The 15,095-nt window shown below is 49.4% G+C and overlaps 1 long non-coding RNA gene across 1 annotated transcript; it reads right to left on the bottom strand.

The window, feature by feature from the left end:
* Window positions 1-78: 78 nt before the first annotated feature.
* On the bottom strand, window positions 79-12,794 carry LOC123380601. Its single transcript, XR_006586617.1, has 2 exons — window positions 12,378-12,794; window positions 79-156 (listed from the first exon to the last, which is right to left on the bottom strand). It is a non-coding gene; the product is annotated as an uncharacterized LOC123380601 (long non-coding RNA).
* Between the last annotated feature and the right edge of the window lie 2,301 nt (window positions 12,795-15,095).

The following is a 15,095-nucleotide window of genomic DNA, read 5'->3' as shown; positions in this document are numbered from 1 at the left end:
TGGCCACTTCTACATTTGCATAATGGGTTCTGACATGTGGCTACCATTTAACGGTCACCAAATAAGACACAGGGTGGAGACCTTCCCACGAAGCAATATTTATTGTCTTTGGATCGCCATTGGCTAAAACCTCCTGAAATTTCACCAAACTCGGCTCTGTAAAACAAACAAAAAGGAACACCATTATGAATTACAATCTAACCAGGATCTCGGCACCTGCCCTTCCTTTGTATTTTCTAATTTTCATGTAACTATTAGAGCAGCACAGAGAAAGGGTGCTCTCAGAAACCGTGCCATTTTGACACTGACCTGAAAAAACTCAACTATTTATTTCACTTTATTCTACTTCTTATCTCAAACATACAGTTCCTTTTCCTCTAACAAAAATATCCCTCTTTCAAACAATCTGTGATGCAAAGTAAATGGAACATGGCACCAAAACAAATTCTTTCCTGCAAAATTTATGGTTCCTCTTCTGTTACCAGTTGCACATGTGACCAGCACCCAGGACAACCATTCTGTGCACAGCACAGACTACAAGTTCTCTAGAACCGCATTCAGCCCTCAACTGTGTGCAGGAAGACAGGGTATGCTTAATGCTGACATTAGCAGCAAATCAACTTTACTCTGTTTGTAAGGTTAAACAATTAGGAAGGAAAAGCTGACAGCATTCAACACCACAATGGGAGAAAAAAAAACCTATTTCTAGGTCTCAGGGTAATGCCTCAGAAGTGGTAACATTCGCTTGGCCCCCTAGCAAAATGTGCAGCACAACATTATGGCACTCCTTAACCTGGATCGGTGTATTTTTTTAAGTTTATTTATTTATTTTGAGAGAAAGACAGAGAGGGAGCAGCGGAGGGGCAGAGAGAGAGGGAGAGAGAATCTCAAGCAGGCTCCACACTGTCAGCACAGAGCCTGATGCAGGGCTCAAACTCACGAAACTTGAGATCATGACCTGAGCTGAAACCAAGAGGCGAACACTTACTGACTGAGCCACCCAGGTAGGTGCCCCTGGCGTATTTTATTTTTAGACCTGGGCAAATGTGTTTGCTGAATAGTCAACTCAGGGAGTAGGGCTCCTTCCTGAAGGCTCCTGGGTCCCCTCAACACAATTAACTCCTTTCAGGGTCAGAGAAAGGAGGTGGGTTTTTTTTGGTGGGGGAGGTTGGCAGGGGGAGGAGGTTGGTGTCTCTAGATGGGTGAAGCAGGAGGTCCTGAGTCCGGACAGGCTTGTCCCTGCACATCTGTGCAGTAGGGTCAGAAGGACAAGAGTGAAACCAAGGAGGATGTTTCCTTTCCACTGAGAGGCCTCTGCTGTTCTCATAAAGACCAAGTAGCCGCCTCCCCCTGCCATCATCCCGTTCCTAAACAGAGGGTGTCCAAAGGCAGGAAAACAACACAGAGATTAGGAGGTGGTGATTTTAAACTCCCAGCAGTCTGGAAGGACAGAACTAATAGGCTTGCCTCACTTTACGCCAGGATTCCTGCAGGCCCCGCTGTAAGGGGGCCACCCCATCCCCAACACACACACACACACACACACACACACACACACACACACACACCAGGGAAGCCTGCAGAGAGGGGTGACTGGACTTGAGAGGCAAGAGGAAAGGAAGGCCTCTGATCTACCCTCCCAGGTATCTTTCCCTCCCTCTGGCAACTGTCATTTGCATGAATGAAGACTGGGGTCAATTTGTACACGGGAGAGAACAAAGCAGGAAATAAAGGGGCTGTCACTCACTCAAATCTGAAGCTTCTCAAGTCACGCTGAAGGGAGTGTCCTGTTCCCACCTTGAGAATGAGGGATTTGCTCTCGCTCCTCCCCACCCCCACTTCCTGGCACTTGCCAAGGATCTTGCCCTCACTTAACCTGTTTCTCCCGTGCCTCTTTCTGGTCTCCAACGGGACTGTATTTGTATTTTTAACTAACTGTTTTTTACATAATTTTTAATGTTTATTTATTTTTGAGAGAGGGAGAGAGAGCGTGAGCAGGGGAGGGCCAGAGAGAGAGAGAGGGAGACACAGAATCTGAAGCAGATTCTAGACTCTGAGCTGTCAGCACAGAGCCCAGTGCGGGGCTTGAACTCACAGACCCTGAGATCATGACCTGAGCCGAAGTCAGACACTTAACTGACTGAGCCACCCAGGAGCCCCCACATAATTTTTAAAGTGTTATTGTTACTTATACCCGGTGGTAAGAAAAAAAAGACCTAAACAACAAAAAGAGAAGGAAGTCTCCCTCCCACCTCAGAGCCCCTAGGATCCCACTGGCTGGTCCCAGGGATGTCGCTTTCAAGATTTCTCCCACATCTCCAGAAGTCAGGCCCCACAGCCTGCCACTGGTGGCTGGCCCCCTTCCCCAGACCCCAACCCCAGCAACATCCCTGGGGGTACAACTTGTGCCTGGCCTTAGGCTAGGACTCTGCAAAATGGATTCTCAACAAACGCACTCAACAAAGAGAAGAAGCTGGCGTTGAACAGATTCCAGAAGGTGAAGGGTTATAAAACCCCTTGCCTATACAAAGAAGCACAAAAAAACCAAAAAAACAAAAAAACAAAAAACACTGGAAGGATATAGGCTAACATACTACATGAGAGAGCTACTTAGTAGAATGATAGATGATTTGTATTTTCAAGGCTTTTCTCTGCTTTCCAAGTTCCACATAAATGAAGTATTTTTAAAATCACAAGTAAGTCACATTCACACACGCAAGCACATGCGTGTCTGTCTCCCCACCCCAGCCTGGTAGATCCATCATTTTCGGTGCATTTTGTTTTTATTCCATGTAGTACAGGAACCTCCTAACTTGCATCTCTAAAGTGCTTTACAGTTTATAAAGTACTTTCAAAACCACAAAGGTTTCCAGGACTCAATGATGCTCCTAGGACTTTCTGCTTCCTGATAACTCTACCCAGAGCTCTCCGAGAAACTAAGACCCACTGACCCGTCCTCACCTTCGTCCCTCGTCCATACCCCCACCCCCACCCCAACCAGCCGCTCTGCAGGGGGCAGACCTGAAGGCCCTCTGCAAGGTGCTTCACGGCTCCAACCAAGCACGTCCACAGACATGGTGCACACGGGTAGGAGGGTGGGGAGCCTTCTCCTCACGGATAAGAACCAGCAGCATCAGTGGCTTGCTTGGCGTGACTAGCACATAGCCGCGGCTCCCCAGCCGGGAGGTGACCGAATGCTGTGTACTGGCAGAGTACAGCCATCTGGCAAGGAACAGGATTCTAAAACCCAGAGATGGGCTTTGGATGGCGGTCCAACTAATTTACATCTACTCTCCCTGTTTGCACAATGTCATTCACGCATCACAGACATTTTTAGAGCAACGTACAAGCATCTACGTGTCCCTATTTCATTTAACCCCCTGAGATATACTATCATATCTCATCTTACAAGTGAGAAATCTGGAGCTCAGAGATGAGTTCAGTCACCCAGAGCTGTTATCCGGCTAAGTCCCCCCACCCATTCTACGGCCCTCCAGGGACCACGCACACCAAGTCCCTACCCCAGAGGGTCCAGAGTACCTTTCCTTTCATGTGCACAGATGCCATTACCCAAAAAAAGTCCCAGGCTTCTGCCCCTTTCTATATGATAGTGATGGTAAGTTCACCTGTAGGGTCAGCTGCCTGGGTCCAAATCCTGACTCTAACACGTAATAGCTCTGTGACCTTGAGCAAACTACTTAAACTGTTTCAAGCAAATTACTTACTTATGGGGTCCAAATCCCAAATCCTAAGCTCTTCCCATGCTGCCTTCTGACCCACAGTGGGTGCAGTGAGCTTGCACTGAGGCTGTCTGGTTTTTTGCGGGGGGTTGGGGTTTTTTGTTTGTTTGTTTTCTTTGCAACGGGCAGCATGTCTGCACCACGTTGGGATGCAGGCTGACCCATCACCCCGTGGAGGAAGTCAATCAATCTCTCCAGGCCTCAGTTTCCTCATCAATACCACCTGCTCCTCTTCTCCTGTCCCCAGAGTTGCCTTGAGCATAAGAAAAGGCAAGTCGCTGCAAAGAGCATCCAGTGCTCGCCTTGTGTGTCCCAGCTTGGAATCCTTTGCGCCACAAGCAGGAAGAAGCACCAAGAAGGAATCCACAGCCCACAGCCTTGCTCAAACCACGTGTGTGACATTCAGGTCAGTTCAAGCCACTCAAGACCTCCAATCCAGCCAGCCTAGCTTCCGTTGGAAGCCACAACGCAGTGGCTGCAAAAGCAAACAGACCTGTCTGCTGGTGGATCCCAGTCTGGAGAGGCACGGAGTGCGGTGGGAAGGGTGGAGCCTGCCTCCCCACAGACTAGCTGGGAGATCCTACACAAATCATCCTCCTATTATTTTTTAAATTTAGTTATAACCAGCTCCACCCACCAAGTATTTACGGTGGCTTAGAATAATGCAAACAACACAAAAGAATAAAATAAACAGTCAAGGGAGGCAGGCCAAGAGAAAATAAGCACCGGGAAAATAATAAAGCCAGCAGTAAGATCGGCACATAGAAAGGTATACCACCTCGTCCCTCTCTGCAGAACTGTCGAGATGGGCCACGCATCAGGCTCTCGGGTGCTTAGTAACCAAAACCAAAGGGAAACATGATCAGCCACGAGATTCTCAGTGCACAGAACATGAAAACAAACCACTTGTTCTGGAGCCACTCATCTCTCCCTGGCTGATTCAGAGCCTCAGAGGAACTTCTTCACCGGCCCGTCATAAAGGGACACAACGGAAGAACAACACAGCCTTTAACACCCCCTCCTCGGACCCTAATATCTCTTCCAGCAACTCGCTGACCACCTCCTCTTGCAGTTCAAAGGCACGGGCCGAAAAGAACAATCCAGCCAAAGTGGACAAGGCCTCTTCTCCCTTAGAGTCTGGTGCTTAATCTGTAAAATGGTCCATCTGCCTGGCCAGGTTGATGTGAGGGTTCAACAGGAAAATGTGTGAGAACTCACATGCCCGACACACAGCAAGTGCCCCCCAAAGGTCAGTTCACTGCTTCTGGGAGAATGTAAATTCCCCCCGCCCCAGGGCGGTGGGGGGCAGGAGAGGAGGGGCTCTTGGTCTGAATCGCGGTCATGATGTATCCCAGGTACCTAGAATGGTCACTGGTACATAGTAAGTACTCAGTAAATATTTGTTGAAAGAACGAATGAATTTCCTGCAGCAGGTTCTCAAACACCCTAGTCTCGTAGGATACTTCCAAAAAGGGAGAGAAACAGGAGGTGAGACAAAAATCTGCAGTGAATGGGCGCCTGGGTGGCTCAGTCAGCTAAGTGTCCGACTCTGGGTTTCGGCTCGGGTCACGATCTCACGGTTTCATGGGTTCAGGCCCCGCGTTGGGCTCCACCTGCTTGGGATTCTCTGTCTTCCTCTCTCTCTGCCCCTTCCCCACTCGCACTGTCTCTGTCTCTGTCTCTCTCTCTCTCTCTCTCAAAATAAACTTCTAAAAATAATAAAATAAAATAAAAATCTGGAGTAAATAAGGTCTTTCTACTCCCTCATAAGCATACTAAAGGTTCTAAGAAGTCCTGCAAGAAAGACATCTGTTTGATTTGGTTTAGCCCACAGTTCAAATTTGCTTGACCACAAATGCCTTTTTTCTCTCAGGAGATAGACCCACAAGTGTTCTCACAACCCTAGGGGGACTCTAACTGATCCTAAGATGGAAAGGGGGACACTCCAGAGATAAGAGACTATCCCATCACAGCTGAGGAACAAAGAACATACCCACTGTCCCTGGGAACCCCCTCCACCACCACCACCTATTAACTGTGGAATACATCATTGTTTTTTGTTTTCTGTTTTTGCTTTCTTTTAATCAAACGGATCCCTCAGACCTAAACAGCCCCCTTCGTCTGGACACACGGACACTCTGGCTGCCTCTGAACATTCCAGAACCCACTTGCTCAACCTGACTTCAGCAAGACTAACCCCCAGCCTCCTGGCTCAGAGCCACCTGCATGCAGAGAAACACCCAAAAGTCAAAGCACAGTCCCAGAGACTAGGCTGGGAGGGGTCCTCGCCAGCCCCAGGGAGGACGGCCCTTCCTCTGAAGAGGACTAGGTAGGAAGGATCTGGGTGTATGTCCAAGTTAGGCCCCCAGAATCCCGGAGTCCCTGGGTGGCCACCTGCAGGGTACGTCACATGCTTCCGTGCAGCTCACTAAGCCGAGAGGCCGCCTGGCAACAGTGAGGTCCCCTCGCTGACACCCTCGCCAACACTCTCGCTGCCTGCCTCCCCAGGCTGGTGCCAGCACCCCAGCTCCCGGGGAGCCAGAAGGGCAGGAGGTCAGGCCATCCGAATGACTAGCATCCCCTCCCCCACATGAACCAAGGCTCCCCTGGGCACACCGCAGGGCTTGCCAGGCAGGAAATGATTAACAAGTGTTTACTGAGCACTTCCAGGCAGCAGAGGGCTGCTCCCAGCCTCTGCCCCCCCTCACCCCACAGGTCCTGGTGCACAGGCACTCGTCTATGAAGCAGCTGTCAAGCTGACGAGTACCAAGTACTGGCTCAGGCCTCCACACCAGAACACTGACCTTGACCTCAGACCCCTGCACGCCATGGACTCCAGGCCTGCTGTCCACACCTAACGTGGGCCTCCACAGCACCAGATTCTTGGTCCTCCTAGTTCTAAGGCCTAGTCCCTGTGTCTGGAAGAAATGACAGTGGCCCCAACGGAGTTAAAAATCACGTGTCATTCACCTTCTGCCCCATGGGGTTCAACATCTTGAAAGCAACCTTGAAATTCTCAGCAGCCACTGTCTGCAGGCCCCTGAGTTAGATGCTGGGGAGAGGAAGACAGATGAGACCCGCGAGCCCTCTTCTCCCAAGGCCCCCTCTGGATGTGTCTCTGCCTTCCCAGCTGCCCCCCCCCCACCCCGCCCCTGCTAGCCTTCTTCCTGCTGCCAGGAACAGCCTCCCTAAGGGCTGTATCTCCTGTTACAAGAGGCAGAGCAGTTGCCCCTCCCTTCCCCCACCCGACGGGAGGTCCTGGTATACGGGGACCTCACCCTCCATCCCTTCCCCCTGCTACTCAGCACAGGGCTTGGCACACAGCAGGTGGCAAGAAGAACCTGCTGAACGAACAGGGATGGCAGTCAACATTTTGGTTGGCTAGGCCTCCTGACAACGCTTCCCAGATGCCAACCTTGAAAACACCTGTGTCAGGACTGTGGTTTTTTTTTTTTTTTTTTTTTTTTTCTTTTTCTTTTTTTTTAATTCAATTAACGCCACTTAGAGAGAGGGTGTGGATCAAAACAAGCAGAATTAGGAGGTTGTTACTGACAGAGCCTTCACAAAAGAAAAAATGAGAAGTAAGACTGGTACACTCACCCCAGGAATACCCACCCGTGCCCCCATGCGGCTCTAGCCCAGTCTAGACTCATGTGACCACCCCCCCCAAGGAGCCACCCAAATGCACAAGAAGGGAAACTGCTACACCATTCGGTCCAGCCAGCAGAGCTGATGTAAGTCTTCCCTACTGCCCTTTCCAGTGCTCTCTCCCCTTCCACAGGTATTAAAAATAGTAATAGTAATAAATTTTTAAAAACTGGAAATCAGTTCATTTACTACTTTTCCATGTGGAGGAAAGAATCCTGCGGGCTTTGCAGTCTCTCTGATCCAAGTTCAAATCCTGGCGTGCGATCTCCCTGCCCGTGTGACCTTGGCAGGTCACCAGACCCCTTGGAGTGTCAGTTTCCACATCTGCAATGTGAGAAACCCCACCACAGCCTCGCCTCCAGATGGTGGCGAGGGCCGGTGAAATCAAGCGAGCAAGAGCCCCGCACGGCATTGGGGGCCAGTCCGGGGACTAACACGGGGTCCATCCCTTCCCCTTCGCCAGCGGCTCTCCAGAGCTGGGCCCAAACCAAGGCAACAAGCACAGTAGACAGAACCCCGCCCCCTCCTCTGGAGCCTGACTCCACCCACCACACCCAGCCCCCAGCCGTGTGGCCTCGGAGGAAGTAGCTGACCTCCGTGCCTCAGTTTCCTCATCTGCAACAGGAAGGAACACTACCCCCACCTCGAGGGCTCTAATGTGCTCAGAACAGGACCTGGCACGTAGGAAGCACCCAACATGCGCACCAGCCACTTGCGCTAACCCCGTATCTGACAGTTATATTGCTCTTCACGGTTACAAAAGACTTTCCGTGCTTTATCTCCCTGGATCCTCCCACCCCCTCCTGGAGACAGGCGGGGGTGGGTGTCGGTGGGAGAACTACACCCAGCCAACAATAGAGATGGGTGTTATCTGGCCCCAACAGTGTTTTGTTTGGTTAATTTGAGTCAATATTTTTTTAAAGCAGGAAATTTAACATTAAAAACTCTTTCCAGCTTTTCTTGAAAAAAGAATCAGAATAACCGACAACTCTGGGTTCCCGAGGGTTACACTCCCGGGTCCAACACCAGTTGCATGGCCTTTGGGCAAGCTATTTAACCTCTCTGCCTGTCAGGTACCTCAATTCCTTTTTTTTTTTTTTTTTTTTTTTTAAGATTCTGTTTTTAAGTAATCTCTACACCCAACATGGGGCTTGAACCCTCAGCCCAGACAGAGATCACGAGTCACATGCCCCAACTGACTGAACCAGCCAGGTACCTCAGATACCTCAACTCTTCAGTAAGGATTAGAAATTGGAGATACTTCACCAGGTTGGAGTGAGGATTAAGTGGGTTTTGCAAAGCACGAAAAAAAACTGCCTGCATGGACAGTGGTGCACAGCACTGAGAATACGCACAATGCCACTAAATTTTACGCCCAGAGATGGCGACGATGCTAAGTGTTATGCTGTAGCTATACTACTACAGTTAAAACAAACAAACAAACAAACAAAAAGCACACAGTGCCTAACACATTTAAAACTAATGTGCTGGGGCACCCAGATGGCTCAGTCGGTTAAGCGTCCGACTCTATTCCCGTTCAGGTCATGATCTCACAGTTCAGGGAATCGAGTTCCTGCTTGGGATTCTCTCTCCCTCTCTCACTGCCCCTCCCCCCACGCATACCCGTGCTCTCTCTCTCTCAAAATAAATAAACTTAAAAAATGTTCTAATTTTAAAAGGTGGGGGAGGGGGCATTCCCCTTTAAACAGGGCACGTTGTCTTAGCCTGCCAGAGTCCCCACTACTCCCTACTGCCTCATTAACGCCAATCACACATGTGTGGCCCATCACATTCTGAGCCGCACCCCTGCTCTAAACACTAAATGAGAACCCTGTGTGTAAAAGCACTTGGAACACTCGTAAGCATTACTCCCTTCCCTAATGTCACTCCCCTTAAGATCGCCAGTCTAGAAAGTGGTAAGGCCCAAAACAGAACCCAGGCTGCCTTCTGCCTCCACGTCCAGTTCTTGTCTTACGTCAACACGATGCCAGCAGCCTTATGTACGTATATTATCACCGCACAGGCTTGGCCTTGATGGGTCTCTCTCATAAAGAAGCACACACAGCCCCAAACTACAGAAGGTAGCAAGACTGATCAAGCCTTACGGGTTAAATGTCTTACAGTGTGGCAACTCCCATGTGACAAGGAACACTGAAAGTCAGATGGCACCTGTGTGAATCTCTGCTGTGCTCAGTGGGTCTGGCCCCTGAACAGGCAGTAGTGACCCCCGCCTCCCTGTGCCCTGCCCACCTCCTAGAACAATGCTCCCACCCTGCTCACCAAGCCCCACACTGTATTTAAAGACCCGATTCAAGGCCAGCTCTTCAATTCCTTCAACAAACATTGACTGAGCACCCACTGGGTACCAGGCCCTGTGACATGGTGCCCTTGGGGAAGTTAGTCTATTTAGGGAGATTACAAAAAAAAAAACAAGAGTTACTTCACCCTAAGGGCCTGGTGACAAAAAAGGGCACGGCACACTAGAGAATCTGCAAAGAACGTGGTGTGTGTGGCGAGCCCAGAGAGTGCGTGCATCCAGAATCCAGAAGGCCGGGGGAGCTCTGATGTGCTTGAAGCAGCAGGTAACATGGTGTGGTCTGAGCACGCGGCCACAGGGCACTGCCTCCACTGGGGAGGTCCAAGACGGAAGGCATGAAGCCCTGTCCCAGGCATCCCATTCACCTCTCACAACAATCCAGAGGTAAGGTACCGTGCCCACATTACAAATGAGTAGCCTGAGTCGAGAAAAGTCCAGTCACTTGCCTAAGAGCACACAGCAACGACGTGGCAGAGCCCAGCCTTGGCCCAAGTCAGCCTAATTGGCCTTTCAAACATCGTACTGTAGAGCATACTCACATGGCCATGCAAAACACATTTTTGAGTTTGAAGCCTCATCCATAGTTTTGCCCAACTGGATTTAGACTTTTGTTACTTTGTAGTCCACATCTCGAAATGTCTCATGTTATGAACATCGTTTCCTATCGTTGAGCATTGTCAAGCCTCACTGACGGTAGTTTAGCAATCTCCCACCTCTTAACATTTAGAGTGTTTCCGACCAATGGCTTCTTGTTTTTCTTCTAATGACCAGCCCACACAAAGTTCATCTCTCTGTGTTCTCAAGGGGGAAACTCTGCACCTCAGATATCAGCCATTGTGTGACTTATCTTGAATGACGATGAGTAAGACCGTGACTTTCAACGTTATATCAGCAAGTTTTATTATAGAAGGAAACTTATGCTTGTTCTTCCCCAACCCACCTCCCAAACATGGCCTCCCAGCTTTACCAACCATCAGGTCATTTGGTTACTGGGTTAGTTTCTCTATTTGAGGTAAATGCAATAAATGGGAGGGGCAGGTAGGGGCCACCCAGCAGCCAACACCTCTGGGTGAGCTAAGCATGCTCCCCCTCCCCTCAAATGGCCAGAAACAGCAGAGGCGCCAGAATCCAGCAGACACGCATCAGAATTCAACCCCCAAAGACCAAGTCCATATCCACTAGAAACAGGTCAAAGATAGGTATGGTCCCTGAATCCCCACTGTGCTCACTATTCAAAGTTTAATGTCAGTTCAGGGTCATGGAGCCAGGAAACTGGATTCACCCTGTAACTAGCTGTGTGGTCTTAGGCAAGTGACTTCCCTTCTCTGGGCCTCAGTTTCATCCTCTGCAAAGTGAAAGGTTTGGATCAAATGATCCTTAAGGCCCCTTCTGCTCTGAATGAGACCCTTGGAGTTGACCCATTTTATAAATGAACGGTGACTATACGACGTGATGCAAACTCTTAAGTGCAGCCCCAACAACAGCTGCTGCCTGGAGACAAGACAGCAGCAACACACAAAGGAAGGATCTCACAAGTATGTCCCCTCAGGTCCTCATAAGCCAGGATAAAGAAGAACACATCAGATCGCTCCCCCATGGGGGGAAGGGGTAGGAGTCTGACTTACGCTAAGAAAAAATTCACCTGACTTGCATCCCATAAGCCTGGCTTCTCATAGGAAGACTAATGTGCTTGTCACACTTAAAAAAAAAAAAAAAAATTAAGTGACTGATTCATAACAACCCAGCAAAATACTGGAGTCAGAACAAGAGCAAGTCATTGCAACGCAAATCCAAAGGAGAGGTTTCTGTCTTTATTTTCTAACGGACAATGACAAGCTTTTCACAAAACTCAGGCAAGCTGCAAGTCACTGATAAAGGGGACAGTCGGCCCTGCCACTTGAACAGAGACAGGCCCAGATAGGAGAGGCCACCCAAGTGACCTCTAAGACCCAGGAAAGCCTCACTGTTTTAAGGTGATGCCTGGCCAGAATATGGGAGGGATGTGCTAAGGGAGGCTGTTGATGCTGTAGATGGGTCAACACTGGACTCTTCCAGATCACAAAGGCTGAGATTCAAATACTAGGAAAAATCAATAGTCTCTGGATTACAAGCAGCTCATTAGCCTCTGTGTAGGTGCTTTCACAAGATTCAGAATCCCCAGATGGACAGGGATGTCCTCCCAGACCAGCTGGCTACCTCCTCCTGCACCTGCCTGCACCTGCTGCACATCCCTTCTTGCCTCCCAGATCATCGGCTCTGCATTTCTAACAGGTTCTGTTACAACCTCTTCCTCGCTCTCCTCTTCTCCTCCCTTTTCCCCTCCCTCCCTTATTTATACCAGCCTTGCAGGAGGCAGGAGGCTAGGAGAAGAGCCCCAGGTTCCAGGAGAGGAAGGTGATGCTCAAAGGAGACAAGATCAGCCCAAGGTCACAAAGATTGTGCCAAGAATCCAACACAGTCCGGTAACTCCAAGTTGGTGTCCTTTCTACTGCCATATCTATGTACCAAGGCCCACCGATGCTGCCTCGGAAGCACCTCCCCTCACTCCCACAGCGCACTCACACCGGTGCACGCACACACACAGACACACACACACACACAATTCTGTCCAGCTTACTGCCAGTTCCACAGCACCGCCCGGCCTCCCCTCCCAGCGAGGCCACTGCAATCACCTGGTCTCCCAGGAGCAGACGCATGCTAACGTGCTAAGAGCTGGACAGAGCTGGGATCTCCCATTTCCTGGTTGTGCAGCTTACTTAATTTCACTAAGTCTGAGTACCCTCACCTGTAAAAAAAAAGGGGGAAATAACAGACCCTGCCTTGTAGGGTTATTTGAAAGAAATGAAGCACATAACGTCTGCCCCAGACTGGCCTGGTAACAGCAAATGCGTGCACGGGCCTCCCCACAGCCCACTCTGCCCACAGGCTCCAAATACACTCCCCACTTCAGAATCGTCCCACGTTGAAAACATATGTCCACACAAAATGTGTACACAAATGTTCACGAAAACTTGACTAACAAGGCTCCTGGATGGCTCGGTCGGTTGACCATTTGACTCTTGATTTTGGCTCAGATCATGATCTCACAGTTCGTGGGATCGAGCCCTGCATCGGGATCCACACTGACAGCATGGAGCCCGCTTGGCACCTCTCCCTCCTCTCTCTCTATCCCTCCCCAACTCATGCGCGCAAACATGTCTTGCCTCTACCTCTCTCTCTCTCAAAAATAAATAGACTTAACAAAAAAAAAAAAAAAAGAAAGAAAAGGAAGCAGTGGGGCACCCGGGTGGCTCAATCAGTTAAGCACCCAATTTTAGCTCAGGTCGTGATCTCGTGGTCCGTGGGTTTGAGCCCTGAATCAGGCTCTGTACGGACAGCTCAAAACTTGGAGTCTGCTTCAGATTCTGTGTCTCCCTTTCTGCCCCTCAACTGTCCACCCCCTCATGAAAGGAGAAGTAAAACATGATGCATCCCTGTGACGGAACACTATTCAGCCATAAAAAGGAATAAAGTCTTGATACACATTCTGATAAGGATGGATCTTGAAAACATCATGCCGCGTAGAATAAGCCAGATACAAGAGGTCAAATGTTGTATGATTCCACTTATATGAAAAACGCAGAAGAGGCAAATTAGAAACAGAAAGCAAATTAAGTGGTTGCCAGGAGCTGGGGGGAGGGGAGTTGGGAATGACTGCTAATAATGGGTGGGGTTTCTTTCTGGGGGTGATGAAAATCTTCTGGAACTAGGTAACAGTGATGGCTGCATGCCTAAACAACTGAATTGTACATTTTACAAAGAATGAATTTTATAGTATGTGAATTATATCTCAATAAAGCTGTTATTTTTTTTTAATGTTTTTATTTTATTTTTGAGAGAGAGACAGAGAGAGAGTGAGTGAGTGGGGAAGGGGCAGAGAGAGAGGGAGACACAGCATCCGAAGCAGGCTCCAGGCTTCAAGCTGTCAGCACAGAGCCCAACGCGGGGCTTGAACCCACAAACTATGAGATCATGACCTGAGCCGAAGTCAGATGCTCAACCAACTGAGCCACCCAGGCGCCCCAAAGCTGTTATTTTTTTAATTGCCATTAAAAAAATCTAACAAAACAATAAAATGATTAATATGTAAAGTCGGAAAAGAGGAGCGCCTGGGTAGCTCAGTCGGTTAAGCGTCTGACTCTTGGTTTTGGCTCAAGTCATGATTTCACGGTTCATGAGTTCAAGCCCCGCGTCAGGCTCCACGCTGACGGTATGGAACCTGCTTGGGATTCTGTCTCTCTCTCTCTCTCTCTCTCTCTCTCTCTCTGTCCCTCCCGTGCAGTCTCTCTCTCAAAATAAATAAATAAACTTTAAAAAAATCTGAAAAGGGGGGCACCTGTCTGGCTCAGAGAGTCGGTGTGACTCTTGATCTCGGGGTTGTGAGTACGAGCCCCATATTGGGTATAGAAATTACTTAAATAAACTTAAAAAAAAAAAGAAAGACTTTAAAATTAATTAGTTAATAAATCTGGAAAGAAAATCCTCCCCCAGTACCTCATCCTCTATAAGACAGAGTCTAAATCATGCAGTCATCCAAGATCTCCCAGTCCAGTCCCAGCCTCCCGGGGCACAAACTCTGAATTTGCCGTTTGTCACACACACACACACACACACACACACACACACACACACACACTCTACCCAGAATGACACTGCAGGCCCAAGCTGCCAACGCTCACCCCCAAAGAACAGCTGAGGTTACTCGTGCGGCCTTACTCGTGTCTCAACTCCTGGCTGTTACCCTGAGGCTGGCAACGTATGCAGCTTGCAACAATCTCCAGGCAGCCCACCTTATCTCTCCAATGAAACCAGAACCTCCTAAAGGAAAGGATCCGGGGGTGCCCGGGTGGCTCAGTTAAGCGGCCGACTTCGGGCTCAGGTCATGATCTCTCGGTTTGTGGATTTGAGCTCCGCACTGGGCTCTGTGCTGACAGCTCAGAGCCTGGAGCCTGCTTCGGATTCTGTCTCCCTCTCTCTGCTCCTCCCCCATTCTGTGTCTCTCTCAAAAATAAACAAACTTTTTTTTAAAGTGAGGGGGAAAAAAAAAAAGGAAAGGCTCTGGACTGCCAGTTTGCCTCCCCACCCCTCAGGCCGCTGTTATGTCACTACCAACAGCAGGGTCCCCCTGCCTTCAGTGTGCTAAATCCTTGATAACATGAATATCTTAATCCTGACCTCAGCTCTCCTTGATGGGCACTATCACACGAATTTACAGGTGGGGAAACACGCAGGCAGGTAATGGACGAGGCGTAAGGAGGAAGCTAATCAAGGTCATGGTGCAAGCGGCAAACCTGAGATTTGGAAGTTAACTTTGTCTTCCCACACGTCTGAGATGTAATCGCCAAGAGGCT

The sequence above is a fragment of the Felis catus genome, chromosome D1, assembly GCF_018350175.1.
Source record: "Felis catus isolate Fca126 chromosome D1, F.catus_Fca126_mat1.0, whole genome shotgun sequence".
In the NCBI taxonomy this organism is placed as follows: domain Eukaryota; kingdom Metazoa; phylum Chordata; class Mammalia; order Carnivora; family Felidae; genus Felis; species Felis catus.
Note: the sequence above shows the minus strand (reverse complement) of the source record. Positions and strands in the feature narration are given on the sequence as shown.